The sequence below is a fragment of the Pinus tabuliformis genome, chromosome 8 (assembly GCF_031772625.1).
Source record: "Pinus tabuliformis cultivar Carrire ecotype Pingquan chromosome 8, CPIR1, whole genome shotgun sequence".
Lineage (NCBI taxonomy): Eukaryota > Viridiplantae > Streptophyta > Pinopsida > Pinales > Pinaceae > Pinus > Pinus tabuliformis.
The window spans coordinates 1,500,773,554-1,500,785,441 of NC_142294.1; the positions used below are offsets into that span (position 1 = coordinate 1,500,773,554).

At 36.7% G+C, this 11,888-nt stretch overlaps 1 pseudogene; it reads left to right on the forward strand.

Moving 5' to 3' along the window:
• Nucleotides 1-6,971: 6,971 nt before the first annotated feature.
• LOC149241535 (pentatricopeptide repeat-containing protein At2g13600 pseudogene) lies at nucleotides 6,972-10,976 on the forward strand (annotated as a pseudogene).
• The last annotated feature ends 912 nt before the right edge of the window (nucleotides 10,977-11,888 follow it).

Below are 11,888 nucleotides of genomic sequence, written 5' to 3' on the forward strand. Positions count from 1 at the left end.
AAGAGCTTCAGTCCTCTGAGTTAACTCAGTGTTGGCTCAAAACAAAACTCATCTTCATTATAAATAAAAAATTGTTACAAGACTTGCAGCTTGAGAACAAAGTAGAATTCTTGCCAACTCTTGGTGACTATTCGTAACTAACTAACTAAAAAAGACTGAGGTCCTAAGCCTCTCTACTTATACATCTGAAGTCTACAACGACTTCCTTTAAAAAATGAGGGAGGTAGAGCTCCCAATTCAAATGGTAAACTCATCCTTTCCCTTTCACTAGCTCAGCTGTCTTCTAGTAGGGAGGCTTGGCTCCCAACTCAAGATGAACTCATACTTTCACTTGCTTGGCTTCCTTCTAGTATACCTGATTTGGCTGTTTGCACCTTCACTTTCTTGGCTCCCTTCTAGTACACCTAATTTGGTTGTTTGTACTTTCAGCTAATGGAGGGATATTTGAATGGAGGGGTAGTAAATGAGGGGGATTTACCTCCTGTAGTTCATCTCCCTTGTCCCATTCGAGTTTTTACCAAGGTCTTTACCATAGTTCCTTGCTTTTATCTTTTATCCCTTCATTTCCTTTGCTTTTATCCTTCATTCCTGCATCACATGCACATTAGACCACAAAGCAAAATATCCAACTCTAACTCATCTCATAAGCAAAATATAATCAAAAGTATGCAATAAGTTGTGAGAATAGTTGGTTTGACTAAGCTAGGAGGTGAATTAAGGCCAATTAAGGCCCATATAATTACTCAATGATGAGGCTCATCAGTATTCCAGAGGAGGCATGGACATGTAAAAAAGTAAACTACTCATTTTTAAAGGCTTTTAGTTGTGAAGCCTTTGTCCACATCAATAAAGAAAATAGAACAAAGCTTGAGGAAAAATCAAAGAAATTTACCTTTATTGGATATGGTGTAAATGATTTTGGTTATAGCTTACATGATTATGAAAATCACAAAATCATTAGGAGTAGAGATGTCATATTCAATGAAAAGGTCTTATATAAGGATTAGATGCAAGGAAAGAAACAAGTAAAGGAAAACAAAGAATACACAATGCTTGATGAGATCATAGAAAAAGTAAAGGTGCTTAAAAATTAGAATGATCAGTAGCCACAATAACAAACAAAACCACAACAGCAACATGCACCTCAAACACCTAAAACTGGTGTTAGAAGATCTACCAGGATAAGTAGACCCCCTGAATGATACTCTCCGTCATTATATTATCTATTGTTTACTTATTTTGGTGAACTGGAAAGATATGAAGAAGCAATGCAGGTAGAAACCAAGAAGAAGTGGGAGCAAGCCATGGAAGAAGAGATGGACTCCTTGATGAGGAACCAGACTTGGGACTTAATCAAGTTTCCTGCTGGTAAAACAACATTGCAAAATAAATGGGTTTACATGTTGAATGAAGAAGATGGAGGTAAACAAAGTTATAAGGCTAGACTTGTGGTGAAGGGATTTGCACAAAAGAAAGGTATAGAATTTGATGAAATTTTTTCTCCTGTTGTTAAAATGACTTCAATCATAACTATTTTAAATCTAGTGGTAGCAGAAGATTTGCATCTTGAGCAGTTAGATATAAAGACAACCTTTCTCCATGGGGATTTGGAGGAAGAAATATATATGTAGTAGACACAAGGGTATGAGGTCAAAGGGAAAGAGAAATTAGTGTGCAAATTGAATAAGAGCTTGTATGGCTTAAAACATGCTCCAAAGAAGTGGTATCTAAAATTTGATAGGTTTATGTCTAAACGAGGTTATACTAGATATCACTCTAACTATTGTGTTTATTTTAAAGGGAAAAATGATGGTATCAATATTATTTTTCCATTGTATGTAGATAACATTCTTGTTGTAGGGTCTAACATGAAGGAAATAAATGTGCTAAAAGGAAAATTGGCAAATTAATTTGCAATGAAGGATTTGGGTATTGCAAAAGAAATCCTTGGTATGAGAATAACTAGAGACAAGAAAAATTTTAAATTAACATTGTCTCAGAGTGAGCCCATAGAAAAGGTGTTGGAAAGATTTAATATGCTGAATGCAAAACCAGTCAATACACCTTTAGCTAGCCATTTCAAACTAAGGAAATGTGTCCCAAGGCCCAGGAAGAGATGGATTACATATGTAAAGTTCCATACACATCAGATGTTGGAAGCTTAATATATGCAATGGTCTGCACAATACCTGATATTGCACATGCAGTGGGAGTCATAAGAAGGTATATGAACAATCCAAGAAAAGAGCATCGATGGCAGTGAAGTGGATTCTTAAGTATTTGAGGGGTACTACAAATCAAGCATTATGTTTTGGAGGTTGAAACATTAATCTACAAGGATATGTTGATGTAGATATGGTAGGTGACAGAGATAACATGAGAAACACTATAGGGTATGTGTTTACTGTAGGGGAACAACTATTAGTTGGGTTTCAAAATTGAAAAACATTGTTGCACTTTAAACAACGGAAGCATACTATGTTGCTGCTACAGAGGCTAGTAAAGAAATGATTTGGTTACAAAGGTTTATGGATGAGTTGGGAAAGAAGCAGGAGATGAGCATGTTATATAGTGACAGCCAGAATGCCATTCATCTTGCAAAGAATTCAACCTTTCATTCTAAGACTAAACATATACAAATCAGGTATCATTTCATACAATCAGTTTTGGATGATGGATAGTTAAAGCTAGAAAAGATACACACTAACCAAAAATCCTGCAGATATGTTGACAAAGGTTGTAACCAGGGAGAAATTGAGTTGTTGCTCAGTTTCAATTGGCCTTCAAGAATGATGATGAAGATGAGAAACAACCAAGTCCAAAGTGGAAGCATTGTCTAGCAAGTGAAGCAACGATGGAGTTGATATAATCAGTCTCCAAGTGGGAGATTGTTGGATGTGGAGCTTGATTATCTTCCTAATTTAGAGGTCTTTTTCTAGTTGCGTTTGGATCCCAATCCCTAATGGGGGGGTGTGAAAGGGCTTGCCCCCCACTATTGCTTCCTGGGAGGTCCAAGGGGGGTGGTTGCATGTTTGGAAATCCCCCCCTTCTTAGCGGGGGTCCCGGGGCAGCGCCCCCCGAAGCTAAAAATAGATGAAAATTTTCCTTGTAAAATATTGTAATTTCATAGTCAGTCTGGACCTTTCATTAAGCGGATGATCTAAGGGTAGAAATTATGTTTAATTTAGGGTTTTTTTCCCTAGAAGGAAACCCCTCAATTTATATGAGGGAATTGTATTGCGAATGTGTATTATTATTCTGAGCAAGAAAGAGAGAGGAGACTATGTGTGAGCGAAGAGGAAATTACATCGGGTCTGTTGTAGGTTGTATCTCTTCATTTTGTTGGATAATATAAAGGAAGGACTGGCTGTTTCTATGTGGACGTAGCCCAAATTGGGTGAACCATGTATATCTGTGTCTCTCTTGTTCTATGCATTTATGTATTTGTATTTCCACAATATTTTGTATATTTCATTGCTCTGTTAATTAATTTATAACAATTGGAGGTATTTAGTTCACCTTCACTCGCTCTGAATTGTGTCATATGATTTTCCTCTGATCTATGGATGTTTATTCTCACAGTGTGGATCATAGTTTCCTCATTTTGGGTCTCCTTGATCCAAGGCGTTGTCTTTGGTTGTAGTTGCATCTTTCTATTGTTACCATCTAGTATCATGAAATGTTGTTTTTATTTGACAATGCCTAGTTTGGCATTGCTTGAGTTGTTGTGTCTTTTGAGCTTTCAATTCACCCTTGCCCTTACTGTGAGTAATGTATTTGTTCTTATCTTATGTCTGTGTGAGCCTCTTTTCCTAGTTGAGCATTGGGGTTTTTGTAGTGTCATGCCTTTGTGCTATGGTGAGCTTGATAATTTGCTGGGGTTTGGACCTTGGGTATGGAAAGTGGGTGATAACCTACTAGTTTTCCAATCAAGGTTTCAGGGTCTAGTGCTTCCTTCTGCACCATTTTTTGCTGGCAGAAGGTCTCTAAGTGGTTGCACTATCTGTTCCTTTGTCACTATTCTCATTCCTCCTCAACAACGGATGACAAGTAGGAGGGGTGGTTTTAGTCATGTTGGGCATAAACATATGTGCCCTTTTGCTTATGACTTAGTGGGGAATTTTTTTGATGTGGTTCCTCCGGAATTGAGGAAGGAAATCCACTTGCTGGAGTCTAAGGAGTCGGGTGAATGTCCGTGTCATTCAGATTCATATATTATTGGTGGAGATATGTTTAGAGTCCTTGATCCTGGTAGATTCAAGAAACAAAGGCTTCACTTCCTGAATTCCTTGGCTCTTCACCAACAGAAGGACACTTTGTTACTTCTAATTTTTAAGGATAAGCAGGTTAAGAATTATAATTTGTTTTCTTCCCACGAAGATATAAAATGTATGCTCAGGAATGTAGGTTTTGTTTGGGAAATGTGGATACTTGTTGTCTAGGGTTGGAAGTTTTCTGGTGTCAGATTTTGGGTCAAGAGACCTTACTGATCCACCTGGTGATCGTACCGATCCTCTGGTGGAAAATGTTCCAGATTTGACCATTATCTCCTCTGATCAGGGTTAGCTTTCGTGGGTCTTTGGTTTTTTGCTTCGATTTTGGGCAGCTTACTCCAGGTATGGGTTCATTATGGTTATTTCCACTTGGTTCGGTTCAACAGTTCAGTTTGTTGGCTACATGTATCTCAAGTCTTTTTGTTAGATAGAGGTGTCCAATATGTTACTCATTATGGTCGACAATGATTGCACTTTTACTCTTCCCCATCCATGCAACTTATGATATTTATTATGTTGAGACGGGTCATGGTTTTGATCTCCCTGGTGATGGCTCGACTAGTGGTTTCTTTGGATATATGTGCTCCCGGAGAGCCATCCAATTTCAATGTTTCTGGCAAGCGGAACTCAATTTGGCTTTTGTTGTGAGAAGTACTCTTCAAGTGGCTACCTCCTTTGGAATTGTACGCACTTATGGACTCTCATGTTTTCATGTTTCATCCCTGTCTGGTGTTTGGTTTGTGGGGAAGTCTAGTGTTACTATTTCCTTGGAATTCAACTGCTCTATTCAATGATCTTCAGTTGGGTATACATTGTTGTGTATCCTACTAGTTTGTGAAGTGATTTTTTGTTAGTATCTCTTTTTCGTTTTATGGAAAGCCAATTTCAGATTTTGATCAATATGTAATTATATTTTAATGAATATGAAGTGCATACTTTGATCAATATATATTTAAGTTATTTTAATAAATATGAAGTGAAGTGGTTTATAAAAAAAACAAATTTTAAAGAATGTTATTCCATAAATCATATTTACTAAATACTTTGCAATGCAATATGCTTAGGCTCTAATGCAATTTTATCCATTACAGGGAAGATGCTTACTAGGTAATTTTATCCATTGAAAGCCATAATGTTATGTTCTTTTAAATAATGTGTAAAAATAAATATTAAACACTTTAAATTTTATTTTGGTAATTGTTATTATTTTTTACAGTATCTTTCATTATATATATATATATATAAAAGATTATTCCGAAATATTTTTTCCACATAAAAAAATCTTAACTTTTTAGAAGAGAAAAAGTTACATTTTGTATATACATCCATGTGCATGCCAACTTTGTCCTAGTAGTGACCAGAAAAATTAAAAAGCGGGCTCAAACACATTAGCCTCGTGACCATGATATATCATCAAAAAGAGAAATCATGTCCATATCCATATCATGTTATACGAATACTTGTGCTTTAGAGTCATAACAAAAATTGAAGTCACATATGATATCTGGTACCGACATATAAGATGTCTATCAAATGGTCGAATCATATGTGAAATAAAAGTATGTAATCACATTAAAAATGCAACAAAAAAATAATTGTTATCCTTTAGCAAAAGGCTGATGTTGTTCCATTTACATGCTTCAATATCTGCCAAAAACCCACAATAAATCTACGTCATTGTTTCATTCCCTGTAAATGTGGCAACAAGAGATATAATCAAATGGTTGTTTCAATTGTAAGATCTCCTCCAAAATTGGTAGCAATGTGTGATTGTGACATCTTTGAGAAGCATTAAACCAACTGATAACATTCAAGGAATCCCTAAAGGCTTCAAGAGAATGATAGTTTTTTCATGAGCCCAAGAAAGAAAGAAAGAAATAATTATAAAACACTAATCTATTAATAAGATAACTTTATTGCTAAGTATTAGTTAATTCCATGATATTATATTATCCATAAGCAATGTTACATATATATATATATATATATTTATTTATTAAGTAATAATGTCTCAACATGTGATGCATTTTTTTATTGCGTGGAGAGACACTTTACACCCAGGTATATGAGGGAGATGTTGTCACTTAATATAGAACTTGAGTGGGCCTACTAGTTAAGAGCATGTGTTTCCTCCTAAGAGGTCATAGGTTCAAAACCAAGGGGGTCTCATATACCAATTTGTTGTTTGGTTGTGTGAATTTAGAATACTTATAAACTAAAACATTGCTTACAATAAATATAAATATATATATATATATATATATATATAAAGTTTTTTGTCCGAGGTAAAAAAAAAATAATTTTATCATGAATATTATATATTTGAAACTATCTTTATCCACCATGATAAAAAAATAATTTTATACTATATAAATTGAAACTACCTTTTAATCTTAAAATAATATTATATATAGTTGAAACTACCTTTATCCGATATGACACAGAATTGAAACTACCTTTTTAATCTTGAAATAAAACCTAAAACTGTTTCTAATAGATTAGTTGCTGACCTTCCACCTGAATCAATTTGTAAGAGTGGAAATTTGTGTAACAAACCAATCAATTATTTTTGATGACAGACTTTTTCTTTAAAAATAATAATAAATAAACCCATATTTACAAATTGGCAATAAAATTGATAAATTTACTATGAAAAATGACTTATCAATATTTCCGAACCCATTCGAGAATCCCTATATAAACGCTGTATGAACTGCACATGAAACTAACGAAATCCGCTTTGTCGTCGCTCAGATTACAACAAATGTTGTTTCTAATAAATTTTGGGTTTCAGTGAACTGAAATGGATCATGAATCCAGAAACCATGTAGAACTATACAAACCCTTTGAAACCACTTCAATTAGAAGTGGAAAAATGCAGAGCAGATCACGGCAGCAGCAGGATTTCTATCTATGGCAGTGGCTGTGGATTTGTTTCCCAAGTCTATTCTCAGAAATAACTCCATTAAAGCTATGTCAATTGCTTCTCAAACTGAACATCTGCGAGATAAAATTGATGTCAATGACATGAACTCTGATTTGAGTAGAGCAAGTAAGCAAGGCCGAGTGAAAGAGGCCATGCAAATGTTGCACGCTATGGACTGTCATGGTGTTCCCGTAGATTCCTCTACTTATGCTTCTCTCCTGCAGGCGTTTGTGAACAAGAAAGCCCTTTTAGATGGAAAACTACTCCATTCCCACATGATACAGAGGGTATTAGATCCTGATACTTATTTAAAAAACAAGCTCTTAATACTGTATGCCAAGTGTGGAAGTCTGGTAGACGCCCGCAGGGTTCTGGATCAAATGTCTGAACGTAACGTTATGTCGTGGACAGTGATGATTGTGGCTTATAGCAGGCATGATCATAACGAGGAGGTTTTTGATCTGTTTTATCAAATGAAACGGGTAGGGACCAAACCAAATGAGTTTACCTTTGCCAGTATTCTGTCTTCTTGTGCCCACATGGGTGATCTTGAAAAAGGCAAGGAGATCCATGAAGAAGTGATTAGGGGTGGATTCGAGTCTTATGCTTTTGTGCAAAATGCCCTAGTGGACATGTTTGCAAAATGTGGAGAATTGGAGTTTGCACGCCGTGTGTTTGACAAAATTCCCGAACCAGATGTGGTATCATGGAATACCATGGTGGCTGGATATGCTCAGAATGGCCAGCTTGTGGAAGCCCTGAAAATGTTTGAGAAAATGCCTGAAAGAAATGTCGTCTCGTGGAATGCAATGATTACGGGATGTGCGCAGAATGGATATTTTCAGGAAGCCTTGGATCTCTTTTGGCAAATGCCCGAGCCGAATGTGGTGTCTTGGACAGCCATGATTGCATCTTATGCCAGACAAGGGTATGGGCTGGACGCCTTGACATTTTATTGTAAGATGCGGCAGTCTGGTGTTAGGCCAAACAAGATCACATTTGCCAGTCTTCTAGGGGCATGTGCGAGCATGGGTTCGCTTGAACAAGCGAAAGAGATCCATGAAGAAATAATTAGAAGTGGATTTCAATATGATGTCAATGTTGAGAATGCCCTCATAGATATGTATGCAAAATGCGGCGGTATTGACAATGCATTGATTGTGTTTGACAAAATGCCAAAAAGAGATCTGGTCTCATGGAATGTTATGATTGCAGCATATGCTCAGAGTGGATATGTTGAAGAGGCACTGAAAGTCTTTTGGAAAACGCCCATAAGAGATGTGGTATCGTGGAATGTAATGATTACAGGATATGCACAGAATGGGTATCATGATGAAGCCTTGAAACTGCTTTGGGAGATACCCGAACAAGATGTCATCTCATGGAATGCTGTGATTGCTGGTTATGCACAAGCTGGGCGCACAGAGGATGCCCTGAAGCTGTTTCAACAAATGCTGCTGGCCGCTGTGAACCCAAACGCAGAGACGTTTGCTGTTACTCTCCCGGTGTGTTCCGACTTGGCAGCTCTCGAAGAAGGCAAAGAGATCCATGAAGTCATCATTAGAAGTGGATACAGCTGTGATGCCTTTGTGGGAAGGGCTCTTGTAGATATGTATTCTAAGTGTGGGTGTCTAGAGAGTGCACAAAGAGTATTTGACAACATACATTACCGAGACGTTGTCTTGTGGACTGCAATGATTGTAGGGTATGCCATACACGGATGTGCTAAGGAAGCCCTTGAGCTGTTTGAAGGAATGCTACAGTTGGGTATGAACCCAAATCATGTCACATTTCTTGGTGTTTTGTCTGCCTGCTGTCATGCAGGGCTGGTGGATGAGGGCCGCCAGTACTTTGATTTAATGAGTAAGCATTATCACATTACACCTGTGATGGAACACTACAGCTGCATGATTGACCTCCTTGGCCGTGCTGGGAGGCTTGATGATGCCCAAGAGCTTATCAAGAAAATGCCAGTAGAACCTGGTGTTACTGTGTGGGGTTCATTACTTGGTGCCTGCAGAATCCATAAGAATATAGAATTAGGAGAATATGCAGCAGAACGGCTTTTTGAATTGGATCCCGAAAACCCTTCACCTTATGTTCAACTGTCCAATATCTATGCTACCGCTGGTATGTGGAATGACATTGGAAAGGTGCGAAAAATGATGAAAGCCAGGAGGTTAAAAAAGAATCCGGGATGTAGTTGGCTTGTGGTTGGTAAACAGGTATATGCTTTTGCTGTGGGAGACAGTTGACATCTAAAAACTAAAAAGAAACATGGTGAGATTTTAGGAGCAGATGAAGGTGACAGGACATGTGATTAGTATTACAATTTTGCAGATGATTTGAGCAAATTCTTAACTACTAGACATCCATCTTAACCCTGCATCTATAATCAACATCAAAAGAAATTAGAATCTCTAAGTGTAGAATCCTCACCACTTAAAAGATCCCAGGTTTAGATGGATCTATGATTTTTTTTGTTTTTTTTCATTTATTTATTTATCTAAGATGTCAATTTTTTTTAGTTTTAGTTCATACATGTGAATTGATAATATCTCTTTCAAATTCTTAACCGGTAGATATCCATTTTAACCTTGGATCTATCAAGCAACATAAAAGAAAATTTAACCCCAGCGCACCACTTAAAAGATCTAAGGTTTAGATGAATCTATATTTTATTTATTTATTTGTCAAAGACATCTAATTTTCTCCATTTTATTTCATACATGTGATGTGACATATCTCTTCCACCCAAAACTGTAGTGTACTTTGCTTCTCTCCATGCAACAACCACAAACACTGAGAGGAGGTGGCAATCACAGCCGGTATTGTAACTCTTGCATAGGACAGTTTGGAGGATTATTAACAACCTTCCAGCATGCTAGTCATGTTATAACAAACAGAAAACTGATGGAACAAAACAAACTTAGTAAAAGTACAATGCATGCCAAAGAAATGTTTAAAATAAACTGTTAAAGATGAAATGCGTGTTTTTAAGTTATGTTCAAAATATACCTTTACATTTTTAAAGTGGACTCTGAATAATAAAGAAACATTTCAGATTTTTTTGGGTAGACTCTAGATCATAAACACAATGACGGCTGGTGAATCAGATATAGAATTTGAATGAGAATGATGTATAGGTGCACTGTATAATTGAGTAAACACCATCTATCTAAGAATTTGTGAAGATTGCCCCTGAGGATTAATACAGTCTTTCCTAAAATAATCTAAGGGTGAAATATAAATAGAGGCCAATGGAGAGGCCTAAAGGCACATTGGGCAAGAGATCATTCATGAGTGATAGAGAGATATGTCTGAGATAGCTGTTGCAAGCAAGATCGTGGAAGGTCAGGCCGTGTATGGTAGGCTTAGGGTCGAAGCCTTAAGAAGAACCCAAGTTTATTGCAGGAATTCAGTGTGATTGCAGGAATTCACAGTTGCAGGGATTCACGGTGTGATTGCAGAAATTCGCAGTTGCGGGAATTCACAATGTGATTGCAGGAAAGCGTGATTGCAGATCTGAGAAGGGCTGAGGAGATTTGGCCACAGAGGATCAGATCAATGAAGAAGAGGGTCAGATTTGTGAGATGAGGAGTAGATCTACTAGATCTCGTAAAGAGTTCTGAACAACATGTATAGCCGCTGATTATGCAGTGAATTTGAAGGTCTAAATTGACTGAGTAGTTGTTGGTATAGAGGAAGAAAGGAGCCTTCGTGATTTTTTGCCGGCCAGATTGTAGATCTGATGGAATAGATCTCAAGTCCTAATTGTATACCAGTTGTATCAGGGTTTTATAAGGACCATGATCCCTAGTATGGGTTGTATCAGGGTTTATATATCAGGGTTTTATAAAGGACCATGATCAGGGTTTTATAAAGGACCATGATCCCTAGTATGGAGCATTAGCATGGGAGCTTTAATGATTCTTTATTAATGGACTAATAAAAATCGATATTTGGCTATATAAATCCTTGTACTTAATCGATTTCACTATAAAATGTATTTCCTCTATGCATAGACTAGATCTAGTTCCTAGTCTGTTTTTGGGCCAAGATCTAGTCATAAACTACATCTAGGGTTCATGAAAAATCAATATCTTCTCCTGTTCTTTCTCTCTTTTCGTTGGAGAATCTCTTCTTGCAATGTTTTGATATAATGACGGGGTCTTTTATTGTACTAACAAGCATTCTTCTCTTGTAACTTTACCACAACGGGTTGTGCCGGGAGGATTCTCTCTCCTTTTTCTAACAAATAAGATCATAGTTGAATCACTACCCCTAGAGCCTTTTTATTATTTTTTTTTTTTCTTTTAAAAATTGGTGACCTTGTCCAGTATTAATTTCCTTAGCTTATTGCTTGATAAAAAACCACGCCTTGAAAATAATTTAGCAAACTTGCTAGCAAGGTTAGATGTACTATCTTCAAAGATGGTTTAGTCTAGTCCATCTACTTAGTACAACAAGATCTAAAATGGTTTTTGTATTCTTTAGATGTTATTACTTCAAAGAATGTCTAGATAAGATAAGATAATTATATTTATGTCCAACTAATGACCACAAAGTAGGTCAAAGGCACTGTTGAGTAGAATAATGTCCATAAAATACAGGAGAACCAAACGATCTTCTATAAAAAATAATATGCATGAACATAAAAGGTACAATGCGGGAAAATAAAAGATACA